The sequence below is a fragment of the Balearica regulorum genome, chromosome 2 (assembly GCF_011004875.1).
Source record: "Balearica regulorum gibbericeps isolate bBalReg1 chromosome 2, bBalReg1.pri, whole genome shotgun sequence".
Lineage (NCBI taxonomy): Eukaryota > Metazoa > Chordata > Aves > Gruiformes > Gruidae > Balearica > Balearica regulorum.
In genome coordinates this window covers 5774426-5790436 of record NC_046185.1, presented here as the reverse complement: position 1 = coordinate 5790436, position 16011 = coordinate 5774426, and the positions used below count along the sequence as shown (strand labels likewise).

Here is a 16011-nt window from a genome sequence, read left to right as displayed (position 1 = left end):
ATTTACAGTGTAGATGTCTATATCCAAGTAAACTACCTACCAGCCCTTTATAATCCATGGAGAGGAACAGATACTTCTAGGGAGTAATACATTTCAAATAGATCAGATGAATCATCCTGCAAAACTTCATATTTTAATTCACTAGCTCTGAAGGGAGCGAGGGGTGTCTGGCTGAGTGGGAGACTCTCCAGCAGACATCTAAGACTAGGTGAGGTGACCCTTCGTGACATCTTGGGCTGAAAGGGCCCATCTCCAGACGTACTGGGCCTCTCTGCTTGAGGTAGACAGACTCAAAAAAGGTTAAACGCCACAAAAAACGAGAGGCACAGCCACTGCCCTGGGGCTATCCCCATTCATGCCATGTGCTATGGTAACTACGTAAGGGAATTCAGCCCATAATAAGACGAATCTTCAAGTCATTAATGAGGAGAAGGACAAAGACATAGAGCTAAATTAAAAAAAAAGTGACACTGGTTAAGACAGAATCGTTCTTGCTTATTTATGGTGGGGGTTTTGTGGTTTGGTTTTTTATCTCATGAATTCTGCAGACAGAAAGCTGTCCGCTCTCTGCAATTCCTCCAACTAGAGGGACAGGCTCCTCAAAACTCAGTGTACCTCCGAGCTCCCTCGGTGGCCTCCTCGGCTGGCTGGGACCTGCCTTATGGGTTTTCACCTCAAAAACACTCTCTGGGAGAGTGGGAGAGCAAAAACATAGACATGGAAATGAGAAGAAATTGAAGTAAGAGTAAATATTTTTAAGTTGTTTATCATACCAGTGGCATCTGGCATAAGGGTATTTCATGCTTTACCTGTTTTGCTGTGTGCTGTTATCAGTCTTAGCTCAGAAACTGCTGAAGGAAAGGTGATTTCTCTTTATATACAGCTCGATTGGATGGTGTCCTGGAAAGCAGCATTTCTCTGACTTCCCTGTATCACCGCATCTACAATTAGCAACTTAATTTTATAGCCCACTCACAGCCTTCCTGGGGTCATGGCCCGTAGTCTGGGAATGGCTGCTAAGGGAAGTGAAAAGGATGCTAAAGGAAGAAAATATGACAATAGAGATATCTACTGAAAAGGAAAAAAAAAAAAAAAGCCGAGGAAAGGCAATAAAAAAGACAGAACAGTGAATTAAAAGGAAGAAGAAAGTACTCAGAAATGCACAAATAATTTGAGTGGAAAAAGAGAAAATGCATTCAGTAATAAACCCAATAGATGGCAAAGAAAGAAGCTAAAATAAGCCCACTGGTAAACTGTTTTAATTGCAGGTATCAGTCATAAAAGTACTTACCCGTATAATTAAGAAAAGCCTCCAGAAAACATAAAAACCACTCTTAGAAACACACTAGAGGTGGTACCATAATTAAACAGCAAAGCAGGACAGGGGAAATTGGTTTGAAACACCTCAAGCACAAGGTGGCTTATGAAATGTCAGACTCGAACAAAGGTTGTCAACCCATCTGTTAGGAATGAGCAATTCACTCCTGCCCCAGCCTCCCAGAGCGGCTGAACAGTTTTATTACCTATGTTAAAGCGTTGTCCTTTGCAAAAGGAATTATTTCCTTCATCATCCCACAGGGTGTGATGACTCGCAAAAATGGAGTGCTGCAATGGATGGCTATAAAGTCTTCAGAGGAGATAGACAAGGAAGGAGAGGTGGTGGGGTGGCCCTGTATGTTAAGGAGTGTTTTGAATGTTTAGAGCTTAATGATGGTGATGATAGGGTTGAGTGTTCATGGGTGAGAATCAGGGGAAAGGCAAATAAGGCAGATATCATGGTGGGAGTCTGCTATAGACCACTAGGATGAAGAGGCAGACGAAACAATCTATAAGCAGCTGGGAGAAGTCTCACGATTCCCAGGGTTCAGTACTGGGGCCTGTTCTCTTTAATATCTTTATCAATGATCTGGACGAGGGCATCGAGCGCACCCTCACTAAGTTTGCAGATGACACCAAGTTGGGTGGGAGTGTTCATCTGCTTGAGGGTAGGCAGGCTCTGCAGAGGGATCTGGACAGGCTGGATCGATGGGCCAAGGCCAATTGTATGAGGTTCCACAAGGCTCAGTGCTGGGTCCTGCACTTGGGTCACAACAACCCCTGGCAATGCTACAGGCTTGGGGAAGAGTGGCTGAAAAGCTGCTCAGCAGAACCTGGGGGTATTGGTCAACAACTGACTGAAAATGAGCTGGCAGGGTGCCCAGGTGGCCAAGAAGGCCAACAGCATCCTGCCTAGGATCAGAAATAGTGTGGCCAGCAGGACTAGGGAAGTGATCATCCCCCTGTACTCGGCACTGGTGAGGCTGCACCTCAAGTACTGTGTTCCGTTTTGGGCCCCTCACTCCAAGAAAGACACTGAGGTGCTGGAGCGTGTCCAGAGAAGGGCAACAAAGCTGGTGAAGGGTCTAGAGCACAAGTCTGATGAGGAGCAGCTGAGGGAACTGGGGTTGTTCAGCCTGGAGAAAAGGTGGCTGAGGGGAGACCTTATTGCTCTCTACAACTACCTGAAAGGAGGTTGTAGTCAGGTGGGTATTGGTCTCTTCTCCAAAGTAACAAGTGATAGGACAAGAAGAAATGGCCTCAAGTTGCACCAGGGGAGCTTTAGATTGGACATTAGGAAAAATTTCTTCACCAAAAGGATTGTCAAGCACTGGAACAGGCTGCCCAGGGAAGTAGTTGAGTCACCATCCGTAGAGGTGTTTGAAAGATGCATAGATGTGGTACTTATGGACGTGGTTTATTGGTGGACTTGGCAGTGCTAGGTTAACAGTTTGACCTTATGATCTTAAAGCTCTTTTCCAACCAAAATAATACTATGTTTCTATGATTATTTTTTTCTTCCTGCTGCAGTAACATGAAGTCCCTGGCCACTGCGGAACTAGATCACCAGGTCCCCTGTTCCAACTGAGAGCATCCTGGGCTGTGACGTAGCAGATCATATAAATGAGGCAGATTTGAGCTTTACCAGCACTTGCACAGGACCAGCTGAATTTCAGGTGCTACAGAAGGGCTGTGCTTTGCTGCCTCTTAGCAAGTACTGAATTAATTTCCTAGGCAGGATTTAAAACCACTGTGCCTGATCACTCTGTCTAGATCTAGTCAATGGAGTTGTTGAAGGTTTTCTGATATATGTTGCAAAGATCATCGCTGAGTACCCTTCTCTTATCAAGTGCTACAATGGACTGAAGACCATGCATTACCTTGCATTTCTACCTTATCATTTCATTAGGGTATTTCATTTACCGCGGTGAAAACCTGTGTCCTACCACTGGAATGAAGCAGGGATGCCCAGTACAAGAAGTGCTTTGACATGGGTACCAGCTGTTGTTTCATTTCTAAGAACTGCAGTGGTAATCTAGACAGTCCGTATAGATTATTTGTAGTCTTTACCTGATGATGAAATTGGAATTATGGATGTTGTGTCATACAAGTGGTAGTTAGTTTTATACTAAATGTGGAGCCAACAGAAATCCCCCTGGTACCCTCAGCTCTAAACTGAAGAAAACTCTAAACTCAAATAAAATTTTTGCCATTGATATGCAGAATAATTCTTCTTATGACAATCAATATAAACCTTTTTTTTTCTGAGAAGAAATACCTGAATGCTGCCAATAGGCACATAATTCAACATGGTTGAGCAAACAGCACTGAAAAAATTGCACTTGGCTAATAAGCAGTCAAACCACAACCAAGTGTTGGCTAAGCTTAGATCAGAGAGCATGAATCCAAAAATATTTAAAACTGCCAATGGTTTAAACGTCTCCTCAAATGTCACGTGAAATATGGCAGTTTGGGCATGCCTTATTAAAATCACTTAAGAATCAATATTCAGGACATAACAATAATCAAATCAAGTTTCTTAAATCGAACTCAAGGGATCTTTCTATTTTACAAAGAATCAGAGATTAATTTCTAAGGAACTGAATCAATGCAAAGTAAATAGATTCTGATAAGCTAGGGAAGGATAGCTTACATCTACTGCATAGTAGATAAGCTCTGCGATAGCAGTAGTCCCTGAGCAAAGGAAATCTAGACAACTGCATAATCGGGACTGACAGCACTTGCAAAATATGACCTATAACTCAATTTCATTCATTCCTAATGAATTGTCAAGGCTAACATAGCTTGGAGAAGCTTCGTGACATGTAACCAGATCAGCTCCAGGTTTTGCACTTTTTGGCCAGCTCTGCAGCCACATCCACCCTGGTGTGGGATTTGTGAGTCTTCAATGGGCTCTCAGGATGGGCTGCTTTGTTATTTCTGTAGCGCAAGAGTTTGCAAGCAAGTGCTAGGGCTCATGGGCACCTGCCCTCTCTTTATTGCTAAATTTCCTCCATACTAGGGAAGAAATGGGAAGTTTTTAAAGAACATTCATACTGTTTTACAGGAAGAAGACACTCAAAGTCAAAATACTTCCAAAAATCTCAGGCTCTTGTTTGTCACTGTACAGAAAGATACCAAGCTTTTGCCATGAAAACCTCAATAAAATAGAATGGCAACTTAGATTGGTTCTAGCAGCACAAGAAAACAATAGCTATCTCATTATTTGCATCATCTGTGATGTGAAATTAATTTTCCACTAACCAGTAGGAAGTAACATATCTGTTGTATATCAGATTATTATTATTATTTATTATAGAGATGGGTTGTTTCTTTTTTTCTCCACTCCAGATTAAATCTCTAATCTATACCACAAGTCCCTGGCAGGTGACATACCCACCATCTACCCGCCTACTGACAATTGTGAAGCAGTTTCCTCAAGGCAATAATATGTGCATACTTTTTCCTTGCTAGGTGGAGTATCAGTGATATAATCTTCACAGATCTTTTAGTAATGCTGAAAATAAATATTATCAGCCCCCTCCCACCCTCATATTCAGACTAGGAATGAATAAGCAACTTCTCCCTCAACCAGAAGTGTCAGTCCTGTTTTGCAGATCATATTCCCATGATAAAATACTTCAGCCTCGTCAGTGCAGCTGGACATCAGGAGTAGAGTGGGGAGAAGAAATCAGTGCACACTCCCCTTCACGCCCACGGCCAAGCTCCACTGCTGGGGATGTCAGCCTGGGGTTTGTAACTGCTAGTCACAGCCCTCATGGCAGCCAGCACCAGCAAATGCAAAGCATCATAGACTCATAGAACGGTTTGGGTTGGAAGGGACCTCAAAGATCATCTAGTTCCAACCCCTCTACCATGGGCAGGGACACCCTCCACTAGACCACATTGTCCAAAGCCCCATCCAACCTGGCCTTGAACACCTCCAGGGAGGGGGTATCCACAGCTTCTCTGGGCAACTGTTCCCGTGCCTCACCAGCCTCATGGTAAAGATTTTTTTTTCTTATATCTAATCTAAATCTACCCTCTTTTAGGTTAAAGCCATTACCCCTTGTCCTAGCACTACTTGCCCTTGTAAACAGTCAAAATGATCTTGACTTATAAATGACATCAAGGGTCAGTAACTTACAGGTGGAATTAAGGATTTTTGCCTTAACATTACAGCTAAAAAGCCCTCTGGACTGTAGTCAGGGGCCATGGACAGAGGATGCTGCTCTGGCAGATGTGCTGTACAGCTTTTTAGCAAGTCATTGAATCTGTGTACAGTCAGTTCTTCCACCTGTGAATGAGAGATGATATTAAAAGGAGGTCTTACGTCAATAGTGACCTTGAGATAAAAAAAAAAAATAAAAAATTATTAGTGCAAAGCATTCTGATTTCTTATTAATTGAATATATACTCTAATGATCGGCAACATTTCCAGAATTTGATTTGCAAGGAGAGACAAGGGGCATGTCACTGGTGAAAAAGTCTGGCCACAGCTGTTTTACGTGGGGGAATGAGGCCCTGGGAACCCAGATTTACTACAGCATGGCTCTGAAGCCATGAAGAGTAAGGAAGCTGCAGAATGAGGCAGGCAGGGCCCTTTTTTGGTGTCTGAGACAAGTGCACTCTTGCAGTGTGTCTGTACTCCAGTTATGGAGATATGTGAATAAAAATGATATGGTCTTCTGTTCAGAGACGGTAATGCAACACTGAGAATGCTACAACCCTTGTTTCGCATCTCAGGACTGTTCTTTTCCTTTATATGATCTTCTTTGAGATCTCAGTCTCGGTGGATAAGGAATTGGCTGAATAGTCGCACTCAAGGAGTTGTTGTCAACGGCTCAATGTCCAAGTGGAGATCAGTGACAAGTTCAAGGCATGGGGCTTTGGGCAACCTGGTCTAGTGGAGGGTGTCCCTGCCCATGGCAGGGGGGTTGGAACTAGATGATCTTTAAGGTCCCTTCCAACCCAAACCATTCTGTGATTCTATGACTCTATGACTAATACTTCCTTTTCCCAAAACCTAGCAGTACTTTTTAAACAAAATTTGAAACAGAAATCTATAAAATAAATGTTATGATTTATTAAGTCACAAGATCTCATACTTGCTTGCCAAGGAGAATGTAAGTCTGACTGCAGCTTGAGCAGACCACTTCGAGGCTTAAGATGGATAAGTCTCCCAAAAGCACAACGGGAGATCTTTGCAGAAGCTTCTCTCCCTGCAAAATACCTGCCTCTGCCTGGCTTCTCTAACTGAGCTGGGACAGAGTCATCTCTGCTGAGCTTTCTTCGTGTGAACTTCAGAAGCCTGATGTGACTTCCATTGCAGGGGATCACAAAACCTTCAGCAGCAACTGGAACAAGCCATTAGGAAAACACCAAGTAAAATTAAGTATATGATGGAGGAAACTAACAGAGTGAGCTAGTGTCCAAATATGACTAGATATTTTCTAATGCATTAATTTTCCTGCTCTTTTCCTGTTCTACCTACATTTGCTACAATAATTTCAATGTATGTTCACAATTCCTCCTTTACAATTTAGTGATTTCTGTAAAGACTGTCTCCACCTTTCCTCATTCCAAACATTTGAGCTCTGAAGCTCCAAAACATCTTCACGGGAGTTGGCAGTGCCTAATACACAGTGAGCAGCATCCAATAATGACCCAACATTACTGTCTTTAGACTTATTTGGCCAAAGAAAGACCTGCAGGAATGGCTCCTCTCTGAAGAGCTAGTTGTAAAGGCAGAAATGCACTGCAACGTCTTCCTTGCAAGGGAAAAGAGTTGGAAAGGCTGGAAGGGGATATTTCAGTGTCATGGGAGACAATACATAATTAAAGTTTCTCTAAGAAAGATTGGGGAATTTGGCATTGCCTGAACAACTGAAATAGCCCAGTATCACCTGTATTATTCAGGTATGGTGGTACAGACAAGACATTGGTGTAATGCAGGTTTTTTCTTAAAGGTTTTGCTCCTCGTTATGAGAAAGGGGAAGAGTTTAAGAATGGTTTTAAAAAGGGAGGAATTGCAATCACCCGGCAGTGATTAATCAAAACAAGGTTTAGAAGAAAGTGTTGCAGTATGACAAATTGAAATATCCTTTGAAGCCAAGATAATTACTGAACAAATCTCAGAAACGTATTTTAGCAGGAACATTATCACATGCCGGAAACAAAATCATTATTTTATTCCTATTATTTTCAATATCATAATCTCCAGATTCAAAAGCTAGCTCTGGCATGTAGCAATGATGTTTGCCCTAAAACTGTATGAAATGCCAGAAGAAAAGACTTATGTGTATGTATAGGTGCTACAGCACACTCACCCACACATTGTCTGGGTCTCTGAGCTCAGAAAAAGCTTCCCACAGACCACAGAAACAAACTAATTCTTCGATCTAATTCTTCCTCTGTTAGGTCCCCATTGGGGACCTCGTTCTTCCACCATACTAACATGAGACATATTCATGAGTCATACTGATACTTCCCCCACAATAAGTCTTCCATCAGATGTACCGTTTCAGCCCAAAGCCTCTTCTCATTCATGGATTAGTCTCCTCAAATTTGAGAGATATTCACTCAAATTAGAGAGAATACTATTTGCACTGATAAAACAAGCAAGATTTGGCCCCAAACTGATCCCATGAGACAGTGGTACCATAATCTGCTGTTCCGGAAGTGAGAAGACCTCCACTTCGCAATAAGTTGAGGACTGCCCTTAGGCAAGTTACTTGGAATAATTCTACCCAAAACCAAATGACATTCATGAATTGGTAGGCTGCCCATTGCTAAGCTCAGAATGGGAGTCTTAACTTCTCCCAGCCTCAGTTTTACCAGAAAGGATCCCAAAAAGCACATTGCCCCTTATTAGAAGCCACAGCAAGACAACACACTTATTGAAGATAGATACACATCAAAGATACAATACATACACAGAACTTTCTTTTATAGTAATATTCCATAAACACTTCACTGATGTAAATTCTAATATATATCTTCATATACTTGATATGTCTTACTGGAAGTTACTTAAGAGCATCTTCCCAACTGTGGACAAAGAGCATAGTCTTTATATATTCAGAATAGCAGCATCACGCTGGTAAATAAGCATGACAGTTGGTAGAAGGATTGAAACTTCAGTAAAAACTACTAAACACTTATTCTTAAAAAAAAAAAAAAAAGTCATGGAGCTTTTGAAGTGGAATAAACCTTGCAATCATCTGCCTAACCTATTTGAGAAACTGCCCCTACTATTTTATCAATTAGTATTTATTCTTCAGTATTTATACAAACTCCCCCGAATCAGATGTCTAAACAGGCATTTGTAACAGAAAATTCAGGCATGCTTCTAGAGTACTCCTGGGTAAAAATTAAGCACACAGTTACATAGATAGATTTTGCAGGTGCATCTTCCTGAGAATGAGTCCATTAGTGTCCACACTGCGCAGATGGGCTGTGTTATTTTAAGGTCTTAATCAAAATACGTGCAAACAGGCACAGCACCACGTGCATACTAATGCCTGTGAAGTGTCAGCTGTGAAGCAGTCACTACACTTTTTTAAGAACACTAGCTATGTAAAAATACAGAAGGGAAAGAACTGCTGAATTAGGCAGCTTAGAGGAAGACTCAGAGGCTATAGCTAGAAAGTGATGCAATGCATATTTGTAATAAATATGAACTGAAGAAAACATTACTCTGTTAACACGTCATAGTATTCCCGCATAATGGTAGAAACTGAAGTGTGATACAGACAGAATACAAGAAGGTGCTAGGTCATCAAAATCCCAAAGTGTATATGATTAGGAAAACCAGTAATTATAATGTAATCTTGACGTCTATAAACCTCCTGTCAGCTCTGAACATTTTCAATGGCTTTCCTCAATGAGGGCATTACCCATTCCTCAGTCTCTGCTTTGTCATCCGCAGTGAAGGCACTTTGCATCCACTAATCACAACTCGAGGGCTGAACCAGACCCAAGTTCAGACGTAGCAGTCTGTGGTCTGAAAACTTTATTGACTAAAGAAAAAATAAAACCCCCAGCTTAAGAATAATGTATCACAGATTTTCTTTGTAAAAGACAGATCCTGTTCCTGCATGTCTTCATATTAAAAAAAAAAAAATAAAATTCTTCTAAACTTGAGCTGTCTTCCTGTGCAAGGGAAAAAATGCAAAGAAACGGACAAAGCAAAGGTTGTGTTCAGAGCCACAGTGCCCTGGGTGCCAGGCTTGGAAACCCAAACCCTTCCTCTTACCTGCACAAACACAGCACCACCCGAAGTGGTAACTGGTGCCCGGCTCCGGAGCCGCACTCAGCACGCAGCCGAGGTGCGCTCTGCAGGGTTGGCAGCCCAGGCGGGGACGAGTTGTGGCGATGGGCGTGCAAGGGCCGGGAGCACACGCACGGACACACGGACACACGGACACTCCTGAGCACCCCGTGCGCACACACGCGCTCACAGGGACGTGCTGGTGACAGGGCGGGGATGGGCAAAAGGCTGCATCCTCTGTCCACCCACCCACCCACCCCAGCAGGGGAAACCTGGGGGAAAAGGAGAGGGGAAGAGAGAGGGAAAGAGGGAAAGAGGGAAGGAGGGAAGGAGGGAAGGAAGGAAGGAAGGAAGGAAGGAAGGAAGGAAGGAAGGAAGGAAGGAGAAAGAGAAAAAGAAAAAGAGAAAAAGAAAAGGAGAAAAAGAAAAAAGAAAAAGAGAAAGATAAAGAGAAAAAAAGAAAAAAAGAAGAAAAAAGAAGAAAGAAGAAAAAAAAAAAAAAAAAAAGAAAAAAGAGAGGGAGGGAGGCTGGGAGGGAGGAAAAGGACGGGGGCCGAGCAGAGCGGGCAGCCGGCCGGCGGGGAGGGCAGGGCGGCAGCGGGACCTGGCGGCAGCGTGAGGGCGCGGGAGCCGGCCCGGGCCGGGCGCCGAGGCGGGAGAGGGGCCGGGCCGGGGCGGCCGCGGGGTTTAAGGAGCGAGGGGAGGGGAAGGGGCTGGGCGGGGAGGGCTGCGGGCCCCGCCGCCGGCCGGGAGCGGGGGGGGACGGCCCGGGGATGGGGACGGGAACGGGGCGGGGGGATGTGAAGTGACGGGGCTGAGGACCCGGGGGCTGAGACCTGCGGGCCGGGGGCTTGAGGGACCAAGGGTGAGCGATGTGGGGAATGAGGGGTGTGTGTGAGGGAACGAGACTAGGGGTGCCGAGCCAAGGGGCATGAAGGGGAACCTGAGCCTCTTGTCCTCAAGAAGAGGGGCAGAGAAATGTCCCCACCGGCGGGGACAGAGAACCGGAGGGAGATGTGTCCAAGCAGTGTGGGGAGGAAATGCCCCTTCTGATTTAGCAAACAGGTGGCCTCTGCTTTTACCCGCTCCTTGAGCTCAGTGTCTAAATAAAAAGCCCTCAGCTGGGATATTTTTGCTTGAATTTCAACTCTGACTTGTGTGCTGGAGCCACCAGTCCTTCACCCCTCCTCCAGGCACATCCCTCCATCTCTTCTGCTGCCGCACATCAAGAGTTGCAAATTGCAGATTGTAGCTTCTCCCCATGAAGAAGCATTTTGATAGTTGTCCCTTGCTGTTTTGTCAGGGATGGCTGTCCATCAGGGTGGGCTGTGAGGCTCAAAAAATAGCCTGGTCAGTCCCAAACTGCTGGTCTCAAATGGGGGCCACAGGAGATACAAAGGTTCTATCATCAGTTCCCCGTATTTCCATGTACTTATTCAGCATGACTGTAAATGCAATTGCATCTAGAGCAGGTCTTTGAGCCAGGATCTAGACCAGGTTACGGAGATGTTCCTGCATCTGCTAAAATTTCCCAGTGTGGGATTGAGTTCTCAGGTGTCAGCAGGGTTGAGGCTGCTCAGCTCCATGAATGTCAACACAGTTCAGTGGTAGATTGTAGTTTTATTTTATCTGGTCTGTCTGCTGCATGGTACCAACGGTCTGTTATCACTGAGCCATGAGCTGAAGGAGCACTACAGATACCTCTCCACAAAGTTTTCAGTTTTCCAGAGAAAAATGATTGGCAAAATTCAGTAATTCCCAGTATGCCATATTTCAAAATTTATTGGGGAACATGTATTCACTTATACACACATATATATATGTGTATGTATGTGCATGTGCATAATTTAAATTTTTCAAATATGTACATATAATTCCAATGGTTTGGGCAAAAAAATATATATATATTCTTGAACATAATAATTTTTACAATTTTTTTAAAATAAAATAAATCTTTACAACAGCTATTTTAGCATTCTGTAGCAGCTACTGGCAGGTGGGAGACTGAACTGAACTAGATGCTGTTTTTTCATTTGGCCTCTCTCACCACGTGCCTGCCTACATCCGCAAAGTGGTCGCTGTAAGCTAACGCCCAGGAGGAAGGCCCACTGCCCGCTGCGATCAGGATCTCTGGGGCTTTGCCTCCAATTTCTGTGGGAAGAAGTGAAGTTACACAGTACAGACCATCTGGTGCTCACAAACTACCCCCACTTGCTCCAGGGCTGCACTCAGGGATCAGCAGACCACTGTGTATCCCTGAATAATATCTCCAGCAAAATAGAGCTCCCCTTTACACCAGGCTATTCATACAGCTAAAAATCTTCTGGCAAAAGCAGGGATTGAGTGGAGTCACTTCGGTTTATTTCACGTACCAAAGCCTGTGGTACATGCATTTGAAACGTGCTTAAATGGTGAGGATTTCTGTCCTGTAAAATGGGTTGGGGTGGCAGCTCTCCTGGGCTTTCTGTAAACCCTCTTGCCAGTGCCAGATGTTATTTTCACTCACCCCAGTCTCCTCCCTGCTACTGCCAACAAGGCAAGGTATAATAATGTTATCCTTTGCATGTTATTAAGACCAATTCACAGCCATCCTGTGCGTTTGTAAGAGACCCCTTTCATCTATCAGTTCCTCCCTTCCTTGGGCAGAACACATTCCATGTCTTCTGTGTGGGTATAGAAAGACTTTGCTGATGAAGAAGGATCACCAACCTTTGCTGTTCCCTTTCAGGTTTCCTGCAGGGATCATTACCTCAATACAATTAAAAGTTTGACTCAGCAGAGCACTTAGGTAGGTATTTACTGAATTGGGGCTTGAAGTTAGTGTTCATAGTGTAGCCGTTTTAAATTTCTTTGCAGGATTGCATTTTAGGCACAGATTATTAGAAAATCTGTTCAGAGGCTTGAAAGGAAAAACATCTGTAAGTGAGTGCAGGAAGGTGAGAGATTTCTTGAAGACCCACAACCTGCCTGACCTCTGCCCAGCTTTTGCAGTGGTTGCGTGGTTTATTCACAGCTCTACCATCAGAATCAGCCTTTCATTAATCTACAAAAAATAGATGCACTAATTCTGCATATGCATCTATAACCCTAAAAAGGAAACATCTGTCTCAGGCTGTTCCTATTCCAGCATTCACAAACTGTGTCAAAAGAAACAGGAGGATAAGGGGTTGCTCAACTCTAGACCAAAGTAGCAAACCAAAATTTTTCCCATAATTGAGTGCCTCAGTATCTATGCCGATTTTCTATGTGCCTTTTTCTTCAGGATGCTTTGGTTTTCAACTCAATATTTGACTAAATATTATCTTTACCTAATGTCAAAGTGTTAAGCTTATGGGATGCTGGTTCTTTTTTTTTTTTTTTTCCTCCCTAAAGCTTTTTTTTTTTTTCTCCTTAAAGCTTCACCTCCCCAGGAATTTGGTGACACTAACAGGAAAGGGATCTTTTCACCAACGCATTAGCTTGATCAGCTCTAAGACATTAAACCAAGTGGTGTATCAAAGATGAGTGTTGCCTACAGTGAAGAAAACCTAATATTCTCACTCTGTCTTTAACAGTGGCCTAGTATATATTTATATTTTGAGCTACTGCATATAATAATCATTTGTCAACATACTTCAAGCAAAATTAGTTGTTAAAGCTGTTGCTTCTCTTTACATTGTACCAAGGTGATTAACAGAAAGGAAATCATTCCTCTTTGCAGGTATTTTGTCTCCAGTGATCTGAGGAGAACATAAACTGTTTAAAAATATGTAGATAGTAATTCAAGATGCTGTCTCATTAGTATTTCTGCACTGAACCAGCAGCTCAGAGGGCTGTGACAACCATCAATGCATGGATATATAACTCAATTTCCCCACATTTTGCAGTTCTTTCTGTTCTGATTGTGAGCCTTTGATTTCCATTTTCACCCTGGTGTTAAGAATACAAGAGATGTCTGTACCAGGTCAGGAAGAAGGTCCGTGGAGCCTGATATCTTATCCTCAGGAATGGATGCCTCAGCAGGTGTGTAAGAAAACAGTAATCATTCCACAATGCTTCCCCAGAATAGCTTCTCAGTCTGCGCTTGTGGCACGGGGATTTCCTCACAAAGACATGGTGTGTGGCTTGAACCACTCACAGCCCTTTCTTCTTTGAAAGAAGAAATTTGACCAGCCACATTTGAATCCATATAAATTACTGCCAAGTGGCAACGTACTCCGCAAGAGTTCACTCCCAGGAGCTACGCAGTCTGCAAATCACAGCACCTTCGCTGCATGACACTACTAGTTTGATCACAGATATAACCATGTCACCATAACCATCAGCCAGCTTTTTCTGCGGTAACTTTGCTGCAATTGTGCAGTGCTTTTTCTTCTGACTGGTTAATGGTCTCGCAGGGCTCTGATAGGTTTACTTTTACAAATTTCCTGAAAATTCTGGTGCTGGCAAGGCTCAGATCAGTTGCTGTGCATTGGCAACTCATAAATTGCTAGGAAACAAGGAATTACATCACTGGGGAATATTCCTGTGCCTTTTATATTTTTATATATATTATCTGTTCACATTATATGTTATAGTCCCAAAGGGCTTATATTTCAAGGCATGAAGCAGATTCGAATAGTCTCTCTTAAAAAAAAAGTCTATCTAGGATAAATTTTTTTTTCCTTTCCTGCAGTGTAGAATTTTCTTTGCCAAAACCTATTAAAAACAATGAAAGAAAAATGTGAAATTCTGCAATAGAATATATGTACTGTCTCGTGTCGCATTATGCATTGTGTGCTTTATCACATTATTGTGCTGTATGTCATGGTTTAGTTTGTTAGAGAATATGATAAATGTATCATGACACTATGCTATTTTGGTCTTACTCTTTCTTATCTTGCTTTGTTGTTAGTGAATTACAGGACTTTTAATTCCCCAATCCCGACTTATAAATAATTGCTGTTAGATGACCACTTCATGCAGCACTTCATCCATGCTACAAAGTCATGAATTATGCAATCCTCAGAGTTTAGTGAAAAAACTCATAAAGCTAATCTAAGAACAGATAATAAAACCCCCACACCATCATGAGCAATGACTTTCAAAATTTGCTGCTTCATCTTTAGAAAGATCATTCTTAAGTTGACTCCTTGAGCCATATATAATTAATTCCTGTATTGATAACCCCAGCTACATTTAAGTCCCATTTAATCTAAAACAGTTGTAAGAACAATGATAACTCAAATACATCCAGAGGGACTCAAGTTGCCATCCAGAGGGACCTTTGCCATCCAGAGGGACCTTGACAGGCTTGAAAGATGGGCCCATGCAAACCACATGAAGTACAACAAGGCCAAGTGCAAGGTTCTGCACATGGGTTCGGGCAATCCCAAAGACAGCTACAGGCTGGGCGGGGAATGGATTGAGAGCAGCCCTGAGGACATGGGGACTGTTGGTGGACAAGAAGCTCAATGAGAGCCAGCAATGTGCGCTTGCAGCCCAGAAAGCCAACGATATCCTGGGCTGCACCAGAAGCAGGGTGACCAGCAGGTCAAGGGAAGTGATTCTGCCCCTCTATTCTGCTCTCCTGAGATCCCCCCTGCAGTACTGTGTTCAGCTCTGGGGGCCCCAACATAAGAAGGACATGGAGCTGTTGGAGCAAGTCCAGAGGAGGCCACGAAGCTGATCAGAGGGCTGGAGCACCTCTCCTATGAAGACAGGCTGAGAGAGTTGGGGTTGTTCAGCATGGAGAAGAGAAGGCTCTGGGGAGACATTATAGCAGCCTTCCAGTACCTGAAGGGGCCTACAAGAAATCTGGAGAGGGACTGTTTATAAGGGCATATAGTGATAGGACAAGGGGTAATGGCTTTAAACTAAAAGAGGGCAGGGCAGATTTAGATTAGATATAAGGAAAAAAAAATCTTTACTGTGAGGGTGGTGAGACACTGAAACAGGTTGCCCAGAGAAGTTGTGGAGGCACCCTCCCTGGAAGTGTTCAAGGCCAGGTTGGATGGGGCTTTGGTCAGGTGGAGGGTGTCCCTGCCCATGGCAGGGGGGTTGGAACTGGATGATCTTTGAAGTCCCTTCCAACCCAAACATTTCTATGATTCTATGATTCTATGATAAATATCACAGAGGAACAAGTATCATATCATTTACATAGGTCTGATTTAATTATTGCAAATTAAGACCGCTGATAGATGTAGTAGCTTCTGTAAATCAGCTAGCTGATCATAGGTGACAGTACAGTTCTATAATTACTGTTTCTTCTCTCAGCTATAGATGATAAACTTCTGTGGTGTTGAGTTCTGGAGCAAGGTAATAAATCACATGCCACTGGAAATCGGGACACCTTCAATGATATTGATAGAGCGGTAGGGGGCTTCTGAATATGTCTATGACTCAGTGGCTCATGTAGTCAATGAACTGCAAAATGAAGCTTGCCTGATGGAGTAGTATTG

General features: G+C 43.3%; 1 protein-coding gene across 1 annotated transcript in view; it reads right to left on the bottom strand.

Annotated features, from left to right (window-relative positions):
- COL22A1 (collagen type XXII alpha 1 chain) overlaps positions 1-9829 on the bottom strand; it is a 240357-nt gene extending 230528 nt beyond the window's left edge. Inside the window, exon 1 of the mRNA XM_075743260.1 lies at positions 9575-9829. The gene's annotated coding sequence lies outside the window, so the exon portion shown is untranslated. The remainder of the gene's footprint in view (positions 1-9574) is intronic.
- Positions 9830-16011: the final 6182 nt, after the last annotated feature.